Below are 10,802 nucleotides of genomic sequence, written 5' to 3'. Positions count from 1 at the left end.
TTCTCAATCCCTTGTACCATAGGCACCATGACCTTTGAGAAAGCTCTGTGTGACCTAGGTCAAGCATAAACCTCATGCCTCTCTCTGTAATGGAGAAGCTAGGGATCATTAAGGTACAAGCTGCAAGAATCTCACTGGAGATGGCAGACAATTCAAAGAAACAGGCTTATGGACTTGTAGAGGATATCTTGGTAAAGGTTAAAGACCACTACATCCCTGCTGATTTCATAATCCTAGAGATTGGGAAGTGTGTGTATGAATCCATCATCCTTGGCAGACCCTTCCTAGCCACAGCAAAAGCTGTGATTGATGTTGACAGAGGAGAATTGATCATTCAAGTGAATGAAGACTCCCTTGTATTTAAAGCTCAAGGATATCCCTCTGTAACCATGGAGAGGATACATGAAGAGCTTCTCTCAATACAGAGTCAGATAGAGCCCCCACAGTCAAACTCTAAGTTTGGTGTTGGGAGGCCACAACCAAACTTTAAGTTTGGTGTTGAACCCCCACATTCAAACTCTAAGTTTGGTGTTGGGAGGTTCCAACATTGCTCTAAACATCTGTGAGGCTCCATGAGAGCCCATTGTCAAGCTATTGACATTAAAGAAGTGCTTGTTGGGAGGCAACCCAATCTTTAATTATCTATGTTAAATTTCTATTTTCTTTTGTTATTTTATGTTTTCTGTAGGTTGATGATCATGTGAAGTCACAAAAAAACAATTGAAAAAGCAAAAACAAAAGGAAAAATAGTATTAAAAGTGGAACACCCTGGAGGAGAAACTTACTGGCGTTTAAACGCCAGTAAGGGTAGCAGAATGGGCGTTAAACGCCCAGTCTGGCACCATTCTGGGCATTTAACGCCAGAAATGGGCACCAAACTGGCGTTTAACACCAGGAATGGGCAAGAAGCTGGCGTTAAATGCCAGAAATGGGCAGCAGCCTGGCGTTTAACGCCAGGATTGGCAGAAAGGGGCATTTTTGCACGCCACTTGGTGCAGGGATGAGATATCCTTGACACCTCAGGATCTGTGGACCCCACAGAATCCCCACCTACCCCACCTCTCTCTCTCTCTCTCTCTTCTTCACCAATTCACCAATCACCTCAATACCTCTTCCCTAAAAACCCCTCACCTATTAAATCCTACCCTCTTCTCTATAAATCCTTCACCAATCCACATCCATCCATCATAAAACCCCACCTACCTCACCATTCAAATTCAAAACACTTTCCCTCCCAAACCCACCCTATATGGCCGAACCCTAACCCTCTCTCCACCCCTATATAAACCCATCTTCACCCCTTAATTTTTGCACAACATCAACACTACTTCTCCCCCTTGGCCGAAACACCAACCCACCTCCATCTCCTCCATTTCTTCTTCTTCTACTCCTTTCTTTCTTCTTTTACTCGAGGATGAACAAACCTTCTAAGTTTGGTGTGGTAAAGCGTTGCTTTTTGTTTTTCCATAACCATTTATGGCACCTAAGGCCGGAGAAACCTCTAGAAAGAGAAAAGGGAAGGCAAAATTTTCCACCTCCGAGTCATGGGAGATGGAGAGATTCATCTCAAGGGTACATCAAGACCACTTCTATGAAGTCGTGGCCAAGAAGAAGGTGATCCCCGAGGTCCCTTTCAAACTCAAAAAGGGGTGAATATCTGGAGATCTGACATGAGATTTAAAGAAGAGGTTGGGAAGTTCTCACCAACCTCATTCAACAAGTCAGAATCTTAATGGTTCAAGAGTTCTATGCCAATGCATGGATCACCAAGAACCATGATGAAAGTGTGAACCCGGACCCTAAAAATTGACATAGAGGAAGACATCCTCATTGATGAGGACAAGCCTATCACTAAGAAAAGGATGGAGCAAAAAAGAGATCCCACTCATGGACAAGAGCATGAGGAAATTCCTCATCATGAAATCCCTGAGATGCCTCAAGGGATGCATTTTCCTTCACAAAACTATTGGGAGCAAATCAACACCTCCCTAGGAGAATTAAGTTCCAATATGGGACAACTAAGGGTGGAGCACTGGTGCACGAATTGTGAATCACACTTTTCACAACTCGTACCACTAACCAGCAAGTGCACTGGGTCATCCAAGTAATACCTTACGTGAGTAAGGGTCGAATCCCACGAAGATTGTTGGTTTGAAGCAATCTATGGTTATCTTGCAATTCTTAGTCAGGAAGTCAATTTTATTTATCAGTTGAATTGCGAATAAACAAGAGAGTATGGGTTTGTGCAGAGATCCACTTCTAGGGCCCACTTGGTGTGTGCTGGGGCTGAGACTTAAACAATTCACGTGCATAAGGCTGTTTTGGGCGTTCAACGCCAGGTTTGGATCCATTTCTGGCGTTGAACTCCAACTTTTAATCCTTTTCTGGCGCTGGACGCCCGAATTGGGCAGAGAACTGGCGTTGAACGCCAGTTTACGTCGTCTATCCTTGAGCAAAGTATGGACTATTATATATTTCTGGAAAGCCCTGGATGTCTACTTTCCAACGCAATTAAAGGGAGTCCTCATTCCATTGAAGGACTATTTCACCTCTGTCAACATCAATCACAGCTCTTGCTGTGGCCAGGAAAGGTCTTCCTAGGATGATGGATTCATCCTCTTCCTTTCCAGTATCCAGGACTATGAAATCAGTAGTGATGTAAAGGCCCTCAACCTTTATTAGCACATCCTTTACTTGTCTGTAAGCCTGTTTTCTTGAGTTGTCTGCCATCTCTAATGAGATTTTAGCAGTTTGCACCCCATAGATTCCCAGTTTCTCTATTACAGAGAGGGGCATAAGGTTTATTCCTGAACCAAGGTCACATAGAGCCTTAAAGATCATGGTGCCTATGGTACAGGGTATTATGAACTTTCCAGGATCCTGTCTCTTCTGAGGCAATGTCAGTTGATCCAGATCACTTAGTTCATTGATGAACAAGGGAGGTTCAACTTCCCAAGTATCAATGCCAAACTCTGTTTGAAAATTTCTGAAAGGTTATCTCTGGATTGTTGTAATTTAGCTTCTCTTAATTTTCTCTTCAGAGTTCTTTCAGGTTCTGGATCTGCTTCAACAAGAATATTCTTGTCCTTGCTCCTGCTCATATGACAAAGAAGAGAGCACAGAAAAAATAATAATAATATGGATCCTTTATACCACAGTATAAGGATCCCTGTGTGAGTAGAAGAAGAGGGGGAGACAAAGAATGTAATATAATGGAAGAAACACAACTGTGAGGAGGGTTGAGATGTGAGATGAGATGTTAGTAGATGAATAAATAAATAGAATAAGATGGGAGAGGGAGAATTTTCGAAAAATATTTTTGAAAAAGAGTTAGTGATTTTTGAAAATAGTTTTTGAAAAATGTTAGTAATTTTCGAAAATTAAAAATTTAGTTAGTTAGTTGAAACAAATTTTGAAAAAGATAAGAGGTTGGGAAGTTAGAAAAGATATTTTGAAATCAAATTTTTGAAAAAGATAAGAAGATAAGATATTTTTGAAAAGATATGATAGAAATTAGTTTTTGAAAAAGATTTGATTTTTAAAATCACAATTATTGACTTGATTCATAAGAAATCACAAGATATGATTCTAGAACTCAAAGTTTGAATCTTTCTTAACAAGCAAGTAACAAACTTGAAATTTTTGAATCAAAACATTAATTGTTATTGTTATTTTCGAAAATTTGGTATAAAAATAAGAAAAAGATTTTTGAAAAATATTTTTGGAATTTTTGAAAATAACTAAGAATTTTGAAAAAGATTTGATTTTTGAAAAAGATTTTGAAAAAGATAAGATTTTCAAATTGAAAATTTGATTTGACTCATGAGAAACAACTTGATTTTAACAATTTTTGAAAAAGTCAATCCAAATTTTCGAATTTGATGAGAGAAAAAGGGAAAGATATTTTTTTTTGAATTTTTATGATGAGAGAGAAAAATACTAAAAAGATGCAATGCATGAAATTTTTAGATCAAAACATGTGATGCATGCAAGAATGCTATGAATGTCAAGATGAACACCAAGAACACTATGAAGATCATGATGAACATCAAGAACACATTTTTGAAAAATTTTTAATGCAAAGAAAACATGCAAGACACCAAACTTAGAATTCTTTAATGCTTAGACACTAAGAATTCAAGAATGCATATGAAAAACAATAAAATACACAAAACAAAAAATCATCAAGATCAAACAAGAAGACTTACCAAGAACAACTTGAAGATCATGAAGAACACCATGAATGCATGAAATTTTCGAAAAATGCAAGATGCACATGCAAATGACACCAAACTTATGACATGACTCATGACTCAAACAAGAAACACAAAAAAATGTTTTTGATTTTTATGATTTTCTAATTTTTTTGGATTTTTTCAAAAATAATATGAAAAAGAAAAAAGAAGGATTCAAAAATTTTTAACATGAATTCCAGGAATCTTGCATTCTTAGTCTAAAGCTTCAGTCCAGGAATTAGACATGGCTCACTAGCCAGCAAAGCTTTCAATGAAAGCTCTGGTCCAAAACACTAGACATGGCCAATGGCCAGCCAAGCTTCAGCAGGTGAATCAGGAACAACAGCAGGTGGATTAGCAACAACTAGCTTGCTCTTGATAACAAATTGCTGCCTCAGTCCAAATAAATTTAGACATGGCTTTACAGCCAGCCAGGCTTCACATGCTTCATGAAACACTAGAATTCATTCTTAAAAATTTTGAAATATTTTTGAAAAATTTTTGAAAAGAAAACAAAAAGAAAATTACCTAATCTGAGCAACAAGATGAACCGTCAGTTGTTCAAACTCGAACAATCCCCGGCAACGGCGCCAAAAACTTGGTACGTGGAATCGTGATTACACTTTAATTATGTAAAATTCATTGCTCTTTCTTTCCCTGGAAATGGCGCCAAAAACATGATGCCGAGACCATGGTTCACAACTCCGTGTAACTAACCAGCAAGTGCACTAGGTCGTCCAAGTAATACCTTACGTGAGTAAGGGTCGAATCCCACGGAGATTGTTGGTATGAAGCAAGCTATGGTCACCTTGCAAATCTCAGTTAGGCAGATATAAATTGATAATGGTGTTTTCGAATAATAACTAATAGAGTAGGGATAGAAATACTTATGTAATTCATTGGTGAGAATTTTAGATAAGCGAATGGAGATGCTTTCGTTCCTCTGAACCTCTGCTTTCCTGCTATCTTCATCCAATCAGTCTTACTCCTTTCCATGGTTGGCTTTATGTGATACATCACCATTGTCAACGGCTACTTTCGGTCATCTCTCGGGAAAATGATCCAATGCCCTGTCACGGCACGGCTAATCGTCTGGAGGCATCACCTTTGTCAATGGCTTCATCTTATCCTCTCAGTGAAAATGATCAACGCGCCCTGTCACGGCACGGCTATTCATCTGTTGGTTCTCGATGATGCTGGAATAGGATTTACTATCCTTTTGCGTCTGTCACTAACGCCCCGCAATCGCGAGTTTGGAGCTCGTCACAGTCATTCATTCATTGAATCCTACTCAGAATACCACAGACAAGGTTTAGACTTTCCGGATTCTCTTGAATGCCGCCATCATTCTAGCTTACGCCACGAACATTCTGATTAAGAGATCTAAGAGATACTCATTCAGTCGAAGGTAGAACGGAAGTGGTTGTCAGGCACGCGTTCATAGGGAATGATGATGATTGTCACGTTCTGTTGAACGCCAGTTTACGTTGTCTATTCTTGGCCAAAGTATGGACTATTATATATTGTTGGAAAGCCCTAGATGTCTACTTTCCAACGCAATTGAAAGCGCGCCATTTCGAGTTCTGTAGCTCCAGAAAATTCATTTTGAGTGCAGGGAGGTCAGAATCCAACAGCATTAGCAGTCCTTCTTCAACCTCTGAATCTGATTTTTGCTCAAGTCCCTCAATTTCAGCCAGAAAATACCTGAAATCACAGAAAAACACACAAACTCATAGTAAAGTCTAGAAATGTGAATTTAACATAAAAACTAATGAAAACATCCCTAAAAGTAACTAGATCCTACTAAAAACATACTAAAAATAATGTCAAAAAGCGTATAAATTATCCGCTCATCAGGGGCCCACTTGCTGTGTGCTGGGGCTGAGACTTAAATAATTCACGTGCATAAGGCTGTTTTGGGTGTTCAACGCCAGGTTTGGATCCATTTCTGGCGTTGAACTCCAACTTTTAATCCTTTTCTGGCGCTGGACGCCGGAATTGGGCAGAGAACTGGCGTTGAACGCCAGTTTACGTCATCTATTCTTGAGCAAAGTATGGACTATTATATATTACTGGAAAGCCCTGGATATCTACTTTCCAACGCAATTAGAAGCGCGCCATTTTGAGTTCTGTAGCTCCAGAAAATCCACTTTGAGTGCAGAGAGGTCAGAATCTAACAGCATCAGCAGTCCTTTTTCAGCCTGAATCAGATTTTTGCTCAGCTCCCTCAATTTCAGCCAGAAAAATACCTGAAATTACAGAAAAACATACAACTCATAGTAAAGTCTAGAAATATGAATTTTTCCTAAAAACTAATGGAAATAAACTAAAAACTAACTAGAATATACTAAAAACTATATGAAATTAACCCCCAAAAGCGTATAAAATATCCGCTCATCAAGCACCAAGAGCATTCCATCCTCCTTCATGAAATTAGAAAGAATCATGAGAGAGGAGCAACAAAGGCAAGGAAGAGACATTGAGGAGCTCAAGCACTCCGTAAGATCTTCAAGAGGAAGAACAAGCCGCCATCACTAAGGTGGACCCGTTCTTTAATTTCCTTGTTCTTTATTTTCTGTTTTTCGAATTTTTATGCTTTATGTTTATCTATGTTTGTTTCTTTATTACATGATCATTAGTGTCTAAGTGTCTATGCCTTAAAGCCATGAATATGAATCTATCACCCTTCTTAAATGAAAAATGTTTTTAATTGAAAAAGAAAAAGAAGTACATGAATTTTAAAACAGTTTAATTATTTTGATGTGGTGGCAATAATTCTTGTTTTCTGAATGAATGCTTGAACAGTGCATATTTTTGAATTTGATTGTTTATGAATGTTAAAACTGTTGGTTCTTGAAAGAATGATGGAAAAAGGAGAAATGTTATTTGATGATCTGAAAAATCATAAAATTGATTCTTGAAGCAAGAAAAAGCAGTGAAAAGCTTGCAAAAAAAAATATATGCGAAAAAAAAAGAGAAAAAAAAGAAAAAAAAAAAAGAGAAAGAAAAAGCAAGTAGAAAAAGCCAATAGTCCTTAAAACCAAAAGGCAAGGGTAAAGTAAAAAGGATCCAAGGCTTTGAGCATCAGTGGATAGGAGGGCCCACAGGAATAAAATCCTGGCCTAAGCGGCTAAACCAAGCTGTCCCTAACCATGTGCTTGTGGCGTGAAGGTGTCAAGTGAAAACTTGAGACTGAGCGGTTAAAGTCGTGGTCCAAAGCAAAAAGAGTGTGCTTAAGAACCCTGGACACCTCTAATTGGGGACTCTAGCAAAGCTGATTCACAATCTGAAAAGGTTCCCCCAGTTATATGTCTGCGGCATTTATGTATCCAGTGGTAATACTGGAAAACAAAGTGCTTAGGGCCACGGCCAAGACTCATAAAGTAGCTATGTTCAAGAATCAACATACTTAACTAGGAGAATCAATAACACTATCTGAATTCTGAGTTCCTATAGATGCCAATCATTCTGAACTTCAAGGGATAAAGTGAGATGCCAAAACTGTTTAGAAGCAAAAAGCTAAAAGCCCCACTCATCTAATTAATACTGATCTTCATAGATGTTTTTGGAATTCATTGTACATTCTATTCTTTTCATCATATTTGAATTTTAGTTGCTTGGGGACAAGCAACAATTTAAGTTTGGTGTTGTGATGAGCGGATAATTTATACGCTTTTTGGCATTGTTTTTACTATATTTTAGTTTGTTTTTATTATATTTTTATTAGTTTTTATTTAAAAATCACATTTCTCAACTTTACTAGGAGTTTGCGTGTTTTTCTATGATTGCAAGTATTTTCTGGCTGAAATTGAGGGACCTGAGCAAAAATCTGATTCAGAGGCTAAAAAAGGACTGCAGATGCTATTGGATTCTGACCTCCCTGCACTCGAAGTGAATTTTCTGGAGTTAGAGAAGCCCAATTGGCGCGTTCTCAATTGCGTTGGAAAGTAGACATCCTGGGCTTTCCAGCAATATATAGTCCACACTTTGTCTGAGATTTGATGGCCCAAACAGGCGTTCCAAGTCAGCTTAAGAATTCTGGCGTCAAAACGCCAGAACTGGCATAAAAGCTGGAGTTAAACGCCCAAACTGGCACAAAAGCTGGCGTTTAACTCCAAAAAAAGTCTCTACACATGGAAGCTTCAATGCTCAGCCCAAGCACACACCAAGTGGGCCTGGAAGAAGATTTCTGCATTAATTACCTATTTCTGTAACTCTAGGCTACTAGTTTTCTATAAATAGGACCTTTTGCTATTGTATTTTGATCTTTTACTCATACTTTGATAGACCTTTTCACGTTTGGGGGCTGGCCTCACGGCCATCCCTAGACCTTGTTCTTATGTATTTTCAACGGTGGAGTTTCTACACACCATAGATTAAGGTGTGGAGCTCTGCTATTCTTCATGAATTAATGCAATTACTACTGTTTTCTATTCAATTCACGCCTACTTCTTGTTCTAAGATATTCATTCGTACCCAAGAACATGATGAATGTGATGATTATGTGACACTCATCACGATTCTCCCCTATGAACGCGTGCCTGACAACCACCTCCGTTCTACATGCAATCAAGCTTGAATGTTTATCTCTTAGCCTTCTGGTTCATGACGCATGGTTGCCTTGCCTGACAACCGAGTCCTCCATTCCATGAAATCAGAGTCTTTGTGGTATAGGCGAGAATCAATTGGCAGCATTCTTGAGATCCGGAAAGTCTAAACCTTGTCTGTGGTATTCCGAGTAGGATCTGGGATGGGATGACTGTGACGAGATTCAAACTCGCCAGTGTGGTGCGTGTGACAGACGCGAAAGGATCAATGGATCCTATTCCGACATGATCGAGAACCAACAGCTGATTAGCCGATGTGGTGACAGCGCATCAGGACCATTTTCACTGAGAGGATGGGAGGTAGCCATTGACAACGGTGAAACCCAACATAAGCTTGCCATGGAAGGGAGTATGAATGATTGGAAGAAGGCAATGGAAAAGCAGAGGTTCAGGAGGAACAAAGCATCTTCATACGCTTATCTGAAATTCTCACCAATGAATTACATAAGTATCTCTATCTCTACCTTTATTTTATATTTTATCCATCTTTTAATTATCAATTATCCATAACCATTTGAATCTACCTGACTGAGATTTACAAGATGACCATAGCTTGCTTCAAGCCGACAGTCTCCGTGGGATCGACCCTTACTCACGTAAGGTTTATTACTTGGACGACCCAGTGCACTTGCTGGTTAGTTCTGCGGAATTGTGACAAAGTGTGATTCACGTTTGAGAGCTCCAAGTATTTGGCGCCATTGTTGATGATCACAATTTCGTGCACCAATCTCCTTCAAAGAAGTTAAATTCCCAATGTTGTTTGGAATTTCCCCATTGAACTTGTTTCCATTAAGCCAAAGCTGTGTAAGAAAAGTCATTGAGGCAATAACATCAATAGAACCACTCAAGCCACCACCTTCTTGATTGTTAAGCCAGAAAACCTGAATTGAAGATTCGCCAAAACTGTTTGGGATTCCACCAGAGATTCTATTGTATGAGAGTCTCAGATTCAAAAGTGAAGGCAATGTGCCTAGAAATTCAAGCAATGGTCCAACCAAATTACAGTGCACAAAAAGAGAGATTGGTTAATTGCAATGATTCTTTCAAGTCCAAAGGAAAAGACCACCCTGTGGTTGCATTCAAAGAAGGATTCATTTCCAAAAACAAGATCCTTATGTTTGTGAGTCCTTTGAAGAAGTCAAAAGGGATTGTGTCAAATTCATTGTAATCCAAGAAAGCATATTCCAATTTGGACAATCCATTAAAACTTGGTAAAACCCCACTGAGGTTGTTCCTTTGGAGACCCAAATTCTAGAGTTCTGTGAGCTGGTTCAAATTCTGAGGGAGTGAACCTTTGAGACCAATATTCTTTGACTAAATCTGTGTCACCCTGTCACTATTGCAATACACATAAGGCCATGGAGGATTGCCACATGGGTCACCTACTCCATTCTCTGGCCATTTGAGAAGCTCGGAATTTTGCAATCCTTTTCTAAAATCATTCATAATTTTGAGATCATTTGGGTCTGTAGCACTATAACACACTGTGATAATCATAAACGAACAATCAGCCACCACCATAAACGAACAACCCAAACGAATTTGAAGATTATGGCAGCACACAAAACGACGTCGTTTTGAGTGACAGAGACTTATGTGTCTATTTTTGAAAAGCTCTATCCCACTAACGTGCCATGTGGGACGCCGTGATGCCAGGTAAGCAAAGGGAGAGCCATGTCAACCTTTTCCATTGGGTCTGATGGTGGCTTATGGATGGAGGGACTGATTCGTCTAATTTTTAAGGATGTTAAGGACTTAAAAGTATTTTCCAATGGTTAGGGACTAAAATGTCTGCGGAGTAAAAGGTCAGGGACTAATTTATCTTTTTCTCTTATTATATTATACCCTTGCTTCTCCGATCAATTATATTATCTTCTTCCCTTAGCTTTTCATTGATGTTTGAATATGTTATTTCTGACTTATTCATTACAACAAATTCGAGCTGAGGTAATAAAGGAAA

General features: G+C 38.8%; 1 pseudogene; it reads right to left on the bottom strand.

Annotated features, from left to right (window-relative positions):
- Positions 1-10,363, bottom strand: part of LOC107621025 — a 15,864-nt pseudogene extending 5,501 nt beyond the window's left edge.

The sequence above is a fragment of the Arachis ipaensis genome, chromosome B10, assembly GCF_000816755.2.
Source record: "Arachis ipaensis cultivar K30076 chromosome B10, Araip1.1, whole genome shotgun sequence".
NCBI classification, from domain to species: domain Eukaryota; kingdom Viridiplantae; phylum Streptophyta; class Magnoliopsida; order Fabales; family Fabaceae; genus Arachis; species Arachis ipaensis.
This window is presented reverse-complemented; position numbering and strand designations above follow the sequence as displayed.